General features: G+C 36.6%; 1 protein-coding gene and 1 pseudogene across 1 annotated transcript in view; one reads left to right on the forward strand and one right to left on the reverse strand.

Annotated features, from left to right (window-relative positions):
- Positions 1-15,946, forward strand: part of PPM1L (protein phosphatase, Mg2+/Mn2+ dependent 1L) — a 248,372-nt gene that overhangs the window by 25,531 nt on the left and 206,895 nt on the right. The window lies entirely within an intron of this gene.
- On the reverse strand, positions 15,229-15,724 carry LOC118616819 (annotated as a pseudogene).

Consider the following 15,946-nt stretch of genomic DNA (forward strand, 5'->3'; position numbering starts at 1 on the left):
TTTAAAAAGCACATCTGGAAAGGGATTTGAGTCCTGCAGGTTTTTACATTTGGACATGGATGGGCTGAGTGATCTTATAGATCTTCCTCTACAAATAGGTGATGTGTTCTTTGCTTTTATTTGTTCATACATAAAAGTCCATTGAAACCAAAAAGTTATCCATTGTGTTACAAAAAAAGGAAAATGGCTTGGCTGCACAGCCCCTTAGATGTCCTGTCTAAAAGCATTCCACATTCAAAAGAGTTCAAAGCACATGAAAGAAATCCTATGGTGGAGGCAGGCCGCACAGTGCTGGGTGCACTTGTAGGCCCTTGTCTCCTACCATCCAATGAGATGATTAGGGCAAAGGACAGGCAACTTCTGGAAGTAATGGACTGCAGAGTGTTTACCTTACTTTTGTCCGGACATATTTAGAAAACCAATGGTAATTTTTTTCAGAAACCAACTTCTCTGGAGAAGAATAAAAAAATTGGAGGTTGAGTTTGAGGCTCTTTATATATCTTCTTTATGAAATTAAAGGATAGAACACATTAACTCTGAAACCACCAGGAAACTAGCCTGGCCTCGTGTGTCTTGTTTAACTTCTGGGGCCCAGCTAATGGCTCTACTGAAATATTGTGCAAGCATTTCAGAATGTTTTTACTCATCTTTTGGCCAGTGTTTTATTTCTTGACATTTACTTTTTATTTATTTATTTATTTTAAATTGAGATATAATTCACATAACATAAAAGTTACCTTTTTAAAGTGTACAGCTCAGTGGTTTTTAGTATATTCATAGAGATGTAAAACCATCAGACACTATGTAATTCGAGGGCATTTACTTCACCCCAAAGAGAAACCTCGTGCCCAGTAGCAGTCTTTCTCTCCTTTCGATTTATTAGTTTTGTCAAATACATGTTGTCATTTTTATCTTTATTTCATAGAATTGCTTCTTCTGTACGGTGTCATGACAGTGGTGTGATCTTTCACACAGAGTTTTGCCCCATCTAATATCTGTTCTGAAGTTGATTTGGGGGTGCATTTTTTTTGCACTACCCCCAACACCACGTTGACTAAAACTGTTCTAGGACATAAAATGACAGTTTGTTAGTCACAATCACTTAGGAAAATTTCAGTGCATCTGAACAACAGCATAGCTCCCAGAAAACTAACTGAGCGTGGTGAGGTTTTCCGATTATCTCCTAAAGTTGGACTGTGTTTTAAAAGTTCAGTTGATTGAGAAATTAGGTCTTGATTGTCGAAAGGTTAGATTCTGAAAAAAAAAAAAAAAAAATGCATAAAATATATTTGTAATTATACTTAGTAGATTTCCGAAGGACTGGAGTTGTTTCTAAATGAATGTGATTGCCCTACTTAAAAAAAACCTCATTTAGATTAAAACATTTTTTTGAATCTGTATTTTTATATTACAAAAATAATAAATGCTAGTTGAAAAAGTTTAAATGTGCAGACGAGTTATTAAGAGTTAGAAAACTTAAGTAAAAAAAGAGTTGTCATCCTACTCACTTTATATAGTTTATATGTTTTATTTTTTCATGTCTAATCATATAACCTGCTTAATTTGTATTTAATTTTAAAATATACTATGGAAGTGCTTGTTTACTGAATTGCATTATTCCATAATTTAATATGGTTTAAAGTTTCTGGAAGGTTTTAATTTTTTTTTCTTTCAAAGTGGTGATTGTTAAAAAAAGCAAAACAAAACAGAAACCTCCTGGTAATCTTTCTTAAAAATTACTTTGGCCTGTTCGTGGTCCAGTGGAATTTCTGAGCAACTGGGGAAATGTCCATAGTTCCAAAGGTGGTTCTGTTTATCATCAAAGAAGTCCCCCGAGTGCAGTTTTCTTAAAGAGGCCTCCTCCCTCAGAGCAGCTTTCATTCAAAGGCTTCAGGACCGAATGACTTCTAAATTCTCGTCTGCATCTTTTCAGGCACAAATATTTAATCACGGTGATGCAATTGTACATACATACTTTTTTTTGGGAATTTCAGGCAGAGAATGCATTTATCATGTACTGTGTATAAAAATTAAATACTGGAGGCATCAAACTTCTGTGGTTGACTGGATTCAGTAGAAAAACCTCCCCTTCTCTGGGTATTAAATATGTCTCCTTTTTCACTCTTGAATCCTAGAGTCCTGTGTTGTCTCCTGGAGTTTCCCAGAGGCTTTTTGTAATTATATAGAGTTGACTTCAGAACTGTGTTCTTGGGAATCACGTTTTGGACCACAGTACTACCTTGCAGGTAGAAGAGATGGCCTTAGTGGTAAGCTTTTTGAAGTACCAAAAGAGGTTATATGGAATAGAATCCTAAATTTATTTTAGGTCAGAAGTATCTAGGAAGACTATAAAATGTATGTGAACTAGTACTTAAAATAAACAACTTGGAATCAGCTATTGCCTGAGCAACTACCTAATAATGAATTTAGCAATAATGAATTGTACAACAACGTTTTCATTCTACTAGGGTATCTTGTAGCAAATTCATTTTAGGAAACTTAATATATATGTTGTATCTTCACTGTATTTTTAAATGGTTTAATACTGTACAGTTCTTATTTGCCATACTGTTTCATTCATATAGTATCATTTACTGAAGTTATGTGCTTATTGGAATATGACGATATTGATAATGGACTGGAAAAAATTGTAAAAAGCCAAGCAAACCATCTTTTGCTACATGAATAGTTAATCAGGAATAAGAGTATTTTGCAGAAATTCTGGGGCTTTAATGGATATTAGATAGCACTCATTTTTCCATTTCAAAGAGAAAATGGAAAAAAATGCCACAGTGTAAAATGAGGTCAGGTTACGCATACTCTGTTTTCTCAGTAAAACATGGAAGAATTTGTTGGCTCTGAAGCTTACCTTGTGTGTTCAACAGTCCACAAAAGGTTCTACTTAATGCTTATTAAATAGTATTTGGAAAAATTGTTTTTTCTTCTGCATGCTCTCTCACCCAAAGGCAAATTTATTTTCTTGTATAATCACCCTGTCAAACATTAATTCATCTCAACAAATCCTTATTGTGCTCCTACTATGTAGGAGGCACTGAATTTTAGATAAATCAATGGTGAGTTGGGTTAGTTGAACAGAGAGTTCTTCTTTTATTTGTCCAGATAAACCTTCCCTAAAGGAAGAATTGGGAGGATGAAGAAAAGGTATGCTGATCAACAAACTAGGAGTGGAAAGACAAAAGTGATGATTGTTTGAGAAAGAGTACTTTTTCCAAGAAACCACTCGGACCAGTCTGTCTGGCTCTGTGGTTGTTCTGAGGATGACTGGAAATTTTCTAAGCCTTTGACAAAACCAGCACATTGTTTCTCCCATTTGAAGACTAGTATTTGGTAATATGTTTTGTTTCATCCAGTTAATTTTTTTCTTTGTCTCATTCAACAAGCATTTATAAAATGTTTGCTCACTCTGTTAACCATTGTGCTAGGTATTAAAAACCAGTGGGTGGTTAAATCATTAGAATTGTGCTTAAGGGTCTATATATCCACATTTAAAAAATGTTTTTTGTTTTTTTTTTATCCTCACCCGAGGATATTTTTCCATTTTTTGTACAGATAGAGTGGGAGGGAGAGAGAGGAAGGGAGAGACAGAAACATCGACGTGAAGAGACACATCGAGTGGCTGCCACCCGCACGACCAACCAGGGCCGGGGACAAACTGCAACCGAAGTACGTGCCCTTAGCGGGAACCGAACCCGGGTCTCTCCAGACCGCAGGCCGACGCTCTAACCGCTGAGCCAAACTGGCCAGGGCTAAAAAATATGTTTTTATTGATTTTTTTAGAGCGAGAGGAAGGGAGAGAGAGATAAAAACATTGATGTGAGAGAGATACATCTATTGGCTGCCTCCTGCACACTCCCTACTGGGGATCGAGCCTACAGCCTGGGCATGTGCCCTGACTGGTAATTGAACCGGAATGTCTCAGTCTATCGGACGACCCTCAATCCACTGAGCCACACTGGCTGGGCATATATCCACAGTTTTTAAGGAAAGAATTTTAAAAGTTTATTTCCTGGAACGTTTTGAGTGGTCTATATAATTTTAAGCTTTGTATTAGAAATAGTAAATGATTATTTTATTTACTTAAAAAGAAAAAAATTATATACTTAAAAGAAATATTGGTGATTTGTAGTACCTTAAGTCTGAAAGTAAAATGACAGATATAGTATTCTTTTTATAACTTAAAAGTGCCCAAACTAAAAAATTCAAAGTCTAAAAATAGTTCAATAAAAAGAAATCCGCTTCTACTCTAGATCTCTAAACTCCCTTTCCAAAAGCAGCCATCATTATCAGTTTCCTGTTGCATCTTTTGAGTAATATTTTAAGCATGTACAAGCATATCTGTGCTATTCTAGTCCCCTTTTTATACAAATAGGAGTGTACTGTGTAAACTCTTCGGCTCCTTGTACTTTTTCAGATCTATTGCATTCTTTTTTACTGGCTGCTCAGTTTTCCATAGTGTGGGTACACCATTCATCATTTAACCATTCCTTGCTGGTGGACGTTTAAGTTTCACCTAGGCTTTTGCTCTTATAGACAGTACTATGTTGAATTTTTTTATATATCTTTTTCATTTTTAGGATAAACTCCTGGAAGCAGAATTGCTGGGTCAAAGTGTAGTTCTGATTTTGATGGATATTTTCAAAAGGAGCTTCATGGCGCTTGACCAGTTTATGCTTTCATTAGTGCTAGCTGAGAGTTCCTGAATCCTCATATTCTAACCAGAATACTACATACATTTTTAAACTTTTTGACCTTTGCCTGTTGGATAGGTAAAATGGTACCTCATTTTAATTTTCATTTCTTTATAACTAAAGTTGAACATCTAATGGATTAAAAGCCAGTTGTTAGTATTTACATTTTGTGAACTTCTGGTTCATGTCCTTTGTCATTCTCCCATTGCATTATTGGTCTTTTTCTGATCAAGATGTAAGAGTTCTCTTTTCACTCTATAAAAATATTTGTCCTTTGTCATATGTGCTGCCCATATATTTCGCAGTTTATTGTTTGTGGTATGACTTAGGGCATTTTTATTTTATTTTTTTCTGATTAAAAAATTCTTATGCTATCAAATTTAGCTCTTTCCTAATTTTGGGATTTTGTGTTTCACTTAGTAAGCTCTTTCACATTTAGAGGTGATCAAATGTTATTTTTTTTAGTATTATTGTGAATTTATTATTTTTACCTTTGATCAATCAGAAATTATAATGTTATGAGAAGTGAAGTAGAGAGAAATTTAGTTTTGTTTTTCTAGCCTACCAATAATCCATCTTCTCTCTACCTGTTGAGGTGCAGTTTTACTGTATACTAAATTCTTATATTTAGTGGATCTGTTGCTGGACTTTTTACTATTGCATTGTTTTTTATGCACCCAGTACCAACAGTTTTAATTACTGAAGCTTCATAATATTTTTAAATGCTTAAAAAATTTTTTTGGCTTTTTTAGCATATTTTATTTTACTATCTTATTTTTAGAATCAGCTTATCTAGTTGCAAACAACTATAATGACAAAAAGTCTCTTGGTATTTTTATTGAGAAAGCTTTCCTTTGTAATTTAATTAAGATAAATCAGTAATTTTATAATACTCTGGGATAGGATACTTCTTTAATTTATTTAAGACTTCTGTTATGGCTTTTTTAGAATCTTAAAGTTCTTCATATAGATCATTTACATTTGTTATTAAACCTATTTTTGGGAATGTTATTGCTCTTGTACATGAAATCTTTTGTAGCACAATGTTTTCTGTTTCTGTTTTTGTCTTTTTAATATATACAGGAAAACTACTATACTGAATTTTTGTACTGTTTTAATTTTTCCTGGTGTTTCTCATAGGTCTTCTTGTTATATATTAACTGTAAATACCGACAATTTTGCCTCTTCCTTTGCTGTTTGTATCCCTCTTATTTTTTTCTCTCTTCTAATCTAATTGACTTATACATCTAGAATTATGTTAAATAATAGTGGTGATAATGTGCATGTATGTTTTGCTCCTGAGTTTAGTAGGATTGTTTCTAGAATTTCATCATCATTCATGATACAGGCTTTGAATTTCAGATATATTTATATATATCTACATACACATTCATGTACATATATAATCATGTGAAGGAACAATGTAACTTGTGTTTTATTAAGAATTTTTAAAATTAGGAATTTATGTTAAATTTTATCAAACATGTTTTAAAGTTTATAAATTATTATTTTTTTCCTTTTTTGACCTGCTTAAGACGCAAACTGTACTGGTAGATCTAATATTGAACTATCTTTGTCTTACTACTGTGAACCTCAGTATTGATGGATTCTGTTATTAATATTTTAATCAAGATTTCTGCATTGATATTTACACAAATATCAGTGTGAATTATGATATTTATAAGTGAGATGGCTCTACGGGTCTTTACCATTTATTTATTTATTTATTTATTTATTTATAATTCTCACCCGAGGATATCTTTCCATTGATAGTTTTTTGGTTTCTTTTTACACAGAGTGGGAGGGGGGGAGGGGGAGAGAGAGAGTGAAACATTGATGTGAGAGAGACACAGCAATTGGTTGCTTCCTGCATGACCCTGACTGGGTCTAGGATCAAACTCGAAACCCAGGTGCCTTTGACCAGGAATTGAACCCGAGACTCTTTGGCCCATGGGCTGACGCTCTAGCCACTGAATAAAACTGGCCAGGGTGGGTCTTTATATTTTAAAAAGTAATTGTATCAGCCCTGGCTGGTTTGACTCAGGGTTAGAGTGTAGGCCTGCAGACCAGTGAGTCGCTGGTTCAATTCCGGTCAAGGGCATGTACCTCAGTTGCGATTTGTCCCTGGCCCTGGTTGGGGTCGTGCGGGAGGCAGCCACTTGATGTGTCCCTTTTACGTCGATGTTTCTCTCTCTCCCTCCCACTCTGTCTGAACAAAAAATAGAAAAATGTCCTTGGGTGAGGATAAAAAAAAAAAAGTAGTTGTATCAGTGTTATTCTGGTATTATATAAATCATTTTAAATCTGTTTACCTTTTACTCTCAAATATTTAAATCTCATTGGAATTATCCATTCCTTTGAAGATTTGGCAGAATACTTCTGTGTAACTATCTGAGCCTAATGCCTTGTGAGATAGGTCTTTGATATATTTCTTAGTTACATGAACTGTTATTAACCTATTTTGATGAAGTCTAACACTGATTAATAACATGATGTCTGTATATTTGATATTAATTTGTGAGAATTCAGTTGATCATTTTTAGCATTTAAAGTTTTACCAATATTCTCATTCCTTTGTAGTACCTTAAAAATTAGGCATGCTTCTTTTTTTTAATCCTCACCCAAGGATATTTTTCTCTTTATCTTCAGATAGAGTGGGAAGGAGAGAGAGAGAAACACGGACATGAGAGGGACACATTGACTGGGTTGCCTCCTGCACTAACCTGACCAGGGCTGGAGACTAACCACAACCGAGGTACATGCCCTTGGCCAGAATCGAACCCGTGACTCATTGGTCTGTGGGTCGACGCTCTACCACTGAGCTAAACCAGCCAAGGCTTAGGCATACTTCTTTAACTATAATGTGTTAAAGAATTTTTCAGGGTGAAAATATAGCATAGTTCTTTGCAAATACATGTAAATATATTATATTGTATGTAAATACATAACAAGATGAAGTAAGTTGGGGAAGGCAAACTGGCCTGGCAGAGAAGCAGTGGATGGAGGGGAGGTGTTCTGTCTAGTAAAGAGGGTCACATTTTGCAGCATAGATTGGAAAGCCGAGGTACATGAAGGGAGAGCCTGTGATATGGTGCAGATGCTCTGAGGGTAAGATGTTTCACTGTCATGAAATCTTGCTGAGGGTTACGTTATTTGTGAATGCTCTGTGCAGTGGATGTTTTTGGAAAAGGGACAGAGCAACAAAATCAAGCTGCAGGGCAATCACTGAGGGATGACAGAGCCTGGTACGGAGAGCCCAGCCTTACCTGGGTCACTTATAGGTTGGCATTTATATATGTAACAACTTTCATATTTTCTCATCTATGTTAGTCAAAGTGTGTATGTATGAATTGGGACGGAAATGGTTAAGGACTATCCTAGTCAGGGTTAAGTGGAGCTGGTAGAGTTATTTTTAGGCTTTACAGTGTTTGTAGAGAATTCTAGGCCCTAGGAGGTTTCTTTACATAATCTTTCGGTTGCGTTTGAACTGTTGTTTGACCAGTTGAGAGAGCTTCAGGTCTTTGACTTGGAAACCTCTCACTAGTTCACATTATTATTTTTTTTTTCAAAAAATTTTTTTTTTTTTATCGTCACCCAAGGGCATTTTTCCATTTTTTGTTCAGGTAGAGTGGGAGGGAGAGAGAGGAACATCGACGTGAAAGGAACACATCGAGTGGCTGCCACCCGCACAACCGACCAGGGCCGGGGACAAACTGCAACCGAAGTACGTGCCCTTAGCGGGAACCGAACCCGGGTCTCTCAGGACCGCAGGCCGACGCTCTAACCGCTGAGCCAAACCGGCCAGGACTACTTCACATTATTTTTATTCCACATATCCAGCTCAATTAGTGCTACTCTGTTTTCTGGTCGTACTGACTAGTTTTATCAGCTAAGGTCATAATGATAATTACTGCAATCAGCATTCTACTAGACTATCAGTTGTTATGAGAGACTGTTTATGTGTTTTTATTGATTTGAGAGAGAGAGGAAGGAAGATGGGAAGAGAAACATTGATCAGCTGCCCCATGCAGGCCCCCTACCAGGGATCCAGCCTGCAACCCCCTCATGTGCCCTGATCGGGAGTCCAACCAGCAACCCTTCGGTGCACAGGATGATTTCCAGCCAATTGAGCCACACCAGCCAGGGCATCAGACCATTTTTTGAAGATTTAGGAGTGGAAAGAGCACACGCTTAGAGTCAATCAGAGGTGAAGTCATGTCACTTCTGTCGTCGAGCTACTTATTAGACTTCTCTCACCTTTCATCTGTAAAGAGTAATAGGAATAATAATATGTACTTTGCAGAGTTTTGTAAAGATTTAATGAAATAATGAATCTGAAGAACATGGAGCATAATTAGAATTTAATACATTTCTTAATAGTTTATCATTTAGACTTATTGAATGATTTAAAAAAAATGACTCTAGTTTTATTTCATTTATTCATGCATTCAAAAACCATTCATTGAGCACCTGCTTTGTGTCAAGCACTCTTCTAGGGACTGGTATTGGAGAAGTGATCAAGGCAGGCATGGTCCTACTTCTTATGACATAAAACAAACAAACAAACAAACTAGAAAATGTGGCGATTAACAAGGAGTAATAGAAATAGACTGTTGAAAGTGCTTCTTTAGATTGGATGGACAGGAAAGGCCTCTTAGATAAAGTGACATTTTACTGAGACCTGAATAACAAGAAGGAGCCAGCTGTGTTCAGATCTGGAGGAATAACATTCCAGGCAGAGGGACCAGCTAGTGCAAAGGTGGCAGTGAACTTGTTCTGCTTCAGGAAGAGGAGGATGGAGCTTTTCAGACAAGGGGCAGATCTTGAGGGCCCGCACAGGCTAGCATCAGGAGTTTAATGTGAGGAGAGTTTGGAGTTTCTCACAGGCCTAAGATGAATGGGTATGTGTTAATTTTCATGGTTGAACGATTATGGTAATAGTGAAATCTCAGCATACACCAGATAATATACATAATATTATCCTTTGGGGAGAATGAGAATGAGAGCCTTATCTTAATATAGTGAAATAGGTAGATTAAAAATCAAAGTGAGGCCTAATACACATAACTAATTTTTGTGTGAGCTAATGAAAGGTGATTAAAGTAATATGCTGATATAATTAACTTTTAAATATTTTTCTTAGTGCCATTTAGTTTATGATAATTCATCTTGGGATATTGTAAAAAGTTATGACTACTTAGGTAACAAATTTGTACTGAATATCATTCATATTTGATGGTATTTTAGGATTAAGACCAAAGTCTGTTTTTAAAAATAAACTGTTTAGTTTTAGGTTTGCAGAAAATTGGCAAAAATAGTACAGAGAGTTCCCATATACTTCACACCTAGTTTCTCCTGTGATTAACATCTTACATTAGTATGGCACCTTTGTTGAAATTGAGGAACCAATAGCGATACATTGTTATTAGCTGAAGTCTCTCAACCTGCAAGGCACTTCTGATACTACTAACTACCTGAGTTAGTGTAAATCTACAGGTTGAGGTCACAGTTCTCTACAAGGCTCTTCTCATTTCAGACACCTGCCACACAAGCTTTGGGGTTCCCAGACCACCTGTATTTCTGACCAGTTAGGTACAAATTCAGAGGTTTCCAGTACCCCCTTCGGTTCAATGACTTGCTGGAATGACTCAGAACTTAGCAAAGCACTACACTTATGATTACAGTTTTATATAAAGAATACAGATCAGGACTATCAAATGAAGAGACTCATAGAGTGAGGTCTGGTGGGTCCCAAATGGGAAGTTTTCATGATCTCAGGACTCATCACCCCCTTGCCACAATAATATATTATTACTAACCAGGAAAGCTCATTGTGAAATGTCCCTTGATTTGAGTTTGTAGATGTTTTCCTCATGCTTAAATTGGGATGGTGAAGAAGACCACTGAGGTAAGTGCCATTGTTATCACATCATATCAAGGATACACATGACTGTTGATGTTGACCTTAATCATCTGTCTGAGATAGTGTTTACCAGCTTTCCCCACTGTAGTCACCCCCTTCCTTTCATACTGTGCTTTTTGTAAAGAACATATTATGTGCAAGCACATACTTAAGGAGTGGGGAATTATTCTCTACCATACCTCCAGCATGGAGTAAGATAAAGGTATTTTTGATAGAAAGAGAAAAGCTTTGAAATTTATAAGTCATTAAGAATCTGTTAACCTTTTCAAATATTAGAAAAATGGAATCTTAGAGCTGGATAAGGCCATTCTTTAGATAAGCAAATTTGGTGGTGCCATAAAGTTAGAGGCCAGTAAAGTCTACTGTTGGGAAGAGGGGCTGCAATAATTCAAGTGCTGCATTTATGTGGTTGTCTCAAATTATCAGTGGGGTTTTAGGTGACCAATGGTAACCCTAATGAATAAAATGCCTCCGTCTCCTCTCCCCACCACCCTAGGCCTCTAATGTGTTTTGTGATAAGAGATATGGTAAGAGCTGCTTCTTTCCGTGTGTAAAGCAGTATGCACATTATTTAATTTTGCTCAGTAAAGTGGTATGCATGGTAAATTTCATGAAATTTAATTCTTCCATGGGTTGACTTTTAGAAGTTAAATTTTGAAGACTTTGTTATTGTTGTTTTTATCTGGGCAGATTCAACTTTTGGCTTATGGAGACATTGTTTTAGGTAACATATATGTTCAGATTTTGTGGTCTCGGATATCAAATTACTTGTAGAACTACTTAGAGAAAAGATAACTACTATGTTATCTGATCGTTGGTGAGTAAAAGTGCATTCTGAGTTGAATGAAGGATTTGAGAACCATACTGTGACTGGTGTCCTCATGAGAATAAGTTTCCTCTTGATGAAATTCTAGCTTCCAGCCAAATGCAAATATGAAAATTTAAATCCGAATATGCATTGAAAAGCATTTGGTCTGGTGAGGGGGTATTTTTCACCTTATAGTTTGATTTGCATCTTTTTATTACTATTCCTTCAAGTGCTCCAAGCAGCAAGCATCATTTCTAACATCTAAAAACACTTAGCCCTTTTGACTTCATTGTACAATGTGTGGTTCTTAATGGGCTGATTAATCCAAACAAAACCCTCTGAGAGGTAGAGCACTCGTCATTTTATGGACAGAAGAAACCCAGGGAAGGACTGTGAAACATCTGATTGGAGGCAGTGGCTGAGCCTGGGAGATTAGCCTTGCTTGTGTTGACTGGTCCATCTCTAAGGGAAGAAGAAAAGCTGCTGCTTCTGCTTTAGCTGGTGAACCTCACCTGCTTTTCAGGGAATAACACCTATGGACTGGAAACTGGGAAAGTACCTCCTAGATAGCAGACTGTGTAATGTGTTGCCATACCTTTTCTTTTTCAAAATCCTGACCTATCAATAAGTATTTTTTCCCAGTAATTTTTCCGTCTTTATTTTATTTTTTTGCAGTGTAATATTTTTATATTTAGAATTAACCAGCTGGACTGGTTAGATGATCCCAGTTTTTTGGAAACACCCAAAGCATGGAACCAGTGGAATATATGCCTTCTTTTCTCGATCAGGCCTGAGCAGCCTATGACCTTGGCCACATCAGTGTCATAGAGCTTCTTCACAGCCTCCTTGATCTGGTGCTTGTCATCCTTGACATCGACAGTGAACACAAGTGTACTGTTGGCTTCTATCTTCTTCATGGCTGACTCGATAGTCAGGGGAACTTGATGATGGCGTAGTGGTCAAGCTTGTTTCTCCTGGGTGCACTCTTCTGAGAATCTTTAGGTCTTTGGCTTTTGGAAGGTGGGTGATGTGTGGATCATCTTTTTTTGTGTGGCTGTGGACGCCTTTCAGCACTGCTTTCTTTGCCTTCAAAGCCTTTGCTTTGGCTTTGGTTTTGGCTTTGGGAACGGCAAGGGCTTCACTTTTAGCAACATCTTCGTGAAAAAGACCCATATTTATTATTTATGTTTAGCAACAGATACCCCCTTTTCTAATTTATTTTAGACCAAGATTTCTCAACAGGGACAGGGTTGGAACTCTGCTCTAAGGTTAGCAAAGCAACCTTCAGACCCCAGTTTTGACTGTGTGTGTCACTTGGCAGTGCCATGTACCACTGCCAGTGAGCCTCCCTTTTCATCAGAAAAGCCTTCGCTGACCACTGTATATAAAACAGGACTTGCTCTCTATTTCCTGGTACTTCTCATCCCCTTTATCTCGCTTATTTTTCTCCATGCCACTTAGCATCTATTAGCATATTTTTGTTTCTGTATTGTCTGTCTTTCCCCACTAGAATATAAGCCTCATAAGGACAGGGACCCTTCATGAATTGCTGTATGTGTCTAGGACAATACTTGGCCTGTATATGGTCCTCAATAAACATTTGTTTATTGCATGAATAAATGAATATTTTTATTCATGCTATATTTTCACTGAGTTTTAAGAAAAAGAAAAGTATGTACTGATTTAAAAAAATTAAAATATTTAAATTGTCTCATTGTTTTTGCCTTGAAATATTATTCAATTTAAAGGTGACCATTTTTAGCCTTTACCATTTTATATTAAAATATGATTTCTTCTGAGGCTTTTTTCCCTTTATGCAGTTTTAATTTTAGAGAAGTTTTAATTGTATCATTAACATTCCTGTCTGTAGGTCACTGTTGTATGGTGGATTGGGAAAACCGGGAGAGACCCATGTTCTACTTATACCAATGTTTGTGACCTTCAGCTGACTGTACTTTCTTCTTTTTTATGGAGAACTTGAAAATACATGATGCATTAAGGTAGATTTTTCTCAATAACCTAAAATGGTATCGAGAGATGTTCTGTGGCCAAAAACCAGTTGTTTACTATGGGGGAAAATCTGCTGAATTGTTTTTATTAAAAACTTCTTTGTTTTCTCTGAAAGAATAGCATGCAGTATTTAAACAACCACAATTGTGGTCATTTTTGATTTAGCAGTTCTGATGATAATTACCCTTACCAGTCAGGTGATTTGCCATGTGTCTTTACAACTCTCACCTATGATGCCATTTTATTTCTGTCCTATTTGGTGCTTTACCTCTGATTCTGCATCCAGACTCCTTTGAATTAATAAAGTACTCTAAGAACAGACATGTGTGATATCCTTAGAATTCTATGGCTTTCACATATTTTCTGTATTTTTATTTCAGGTAGGGAACAATGATTAACAGTTCAAACAGTTTTTAAAGCAAACTTTGATAAGATGTTTTTCTAGTTTACAAGTTCTGTGTGTGTGTGTGTGTGTGTGTTTAAATAAGACTGGATACAGCTTTTATTTTCTACTTATTACTGCGTATAAAGCCTATTTAGACAGTGTTATTATACTTTGCTATAGGTCAGCTTTCACAATTTACAGTATATGAGAAAACATAGACCTATAAATAAGTCTTTTTTAATGTGGGAATGATGAGGTTTACTAAATCTTTACTAATATTCATAAGGCACTTTATTTATTTTTGGTCCTTTTAATACTGATGAGATAAAAACCAAAAATATTTACCAGATCATTTACTGTACTACCTAGATTATCCCAAACATTGATGATTTTTATCTGGCAGGTTTAAACAGCCTTTTCTCATATGAACATAAAACCTTTGCTTTGAAGGACATATTGTACTTGGAGCAAAACAAAATTTGTTAAGCAAATAGATTTTATATCTTGCAGGGCTGGGGGAATAGTAATAATTTCTTTTTGGCAATCTGGATGGAGATTATCCAGTTTAAGACTTTTAGTCCACAGCCATTTACCAGTTGAGTAGTTTTTAAAGCAGAACCACCTACATTTTGTAAGTTTTATGTACATCAGCAATTGGTTCAAACTGTGTTTGTTCCCATGTACCAAGGGGTTCTTGTGTAGATGTGATGAAACTTGGCATAGTAGCCCCCAGCAGACTGTGCCTGGCTGTTTGTGCCAAGGTAACTTGTACTCTCTCGACTTTACTCAGGGGACTTTTGCAATTTTTTCCCCCTTTCCAAACTGTGTTCCTTGCCTCCAATATATTTCTTTTTTAGTACTTTCCCTTTCCCACAGTCTTTAAGCCTGAGAAAATTTAACTTACTATAGTATATGGGAATTTTGGGACGTATATTACCTGCAGATTAAGATGTTACATAGATTCACATTGCTCAGTGTTGGTTGGCTCAGTGTCACACATAGTTTGAACTTATATAGTCATTTCCAGGTTCTCCTTACTTTCAGCCCCTGTCTCTTTTGGGCTGGAGCTATTTCTGTTTATTGCAGGCAGCTTGAAAAGTGCTTTTCTTGTGACTTCACAGAAGGCTTACTTGGGTCCCGCCTGGGATCCCCTACCTAGGTGTCTTGTTATAGGCATTAACTATATGAAACTTCTCCCTAAACTGATTCCTTACATTGGGAAGGCTAATCTTTGTCTTTTTGGTTCGACAATGTTTCTGGAAGTTGTAAATTTTTTTTTTTTAGGACACCAAGTTTTATTTAATTATTTTTTGGGAGGAAGGAACATCACACTTCTACTCAATTAAGAGAAACTCTTTTTTTTTTTTTTTTTTATCAGTACAGAGGTCTTCTTTTTACACTTATCATGTCATGAATTCATAGGGAATGGGTTCCAGCAGCTCAGGCTCCTTTCCATTGGTTCTCACAAAATGTGCTTCTCTGGGTGGAGCAGGCTGACGCTGCAGTTAAACCCAGGTACCTTTCTCTTTGGCTTCCTTCTTTTTCTGACCATTTTCCTTCACATGTTTTAGGAAGCTATCTCAGCTCTTAGAGTGCTTAATATGCTCAGTACATACATTAATTCTCTTGGCAGGAATCTTGCCCTTGACTTCTTTGTTCAGAACAATGCCCACTGCATGCTGGGTGACATTGTAGACTCTTCCAGTTTTGCCATGGTAACATTTGTGGGGCATTCCTTTTTGAACAGTGTCCATTCCCTTTATGTTCACGATATCACCTTTCTTATAGATTTGCATGTATGTAGCCAAAGGAACAACTCCATGTTTTCTAAAAGGCCTAGAGAACATATAGTGGGTGCCTCTCCTCTTTCCCTTTGTGTTTGTCATTTTGGCGAATTATTGGAAGATGGAGGTTCTGGCCAAAAACCTGGAAGTTGTGATTTTTTTTCTCACAGCTCTGCCTTCATGGTTTAGCATTACTTTCTCTTGCCTGGGGTCCCCACTCTTACCCACACCCCAGGTGTTCTCTGGGATCTTTGACAGTACCTGGTCAGGTGATTAGAAGAGAAGGATGTGATTATCATGTGGCTAGGCAGTAGTATACCATCTAAG

The sequence above is a fragment of the Molossus molossus genome, unplaced genomic scaffold, assembly GCF_014108415.1.
Source record: "Molossus molossus isolate mMolMol1 unplaced genomic scaffold, mMolMol1.p scaffold_m16_p_5, whole genome shotgun sequence".
Lineage (NCBI taxonomy): Eukaryota > Metazoa > Chordata > Mammalia > Chiroptera > Molossidae > Molossus > Molossus molossus.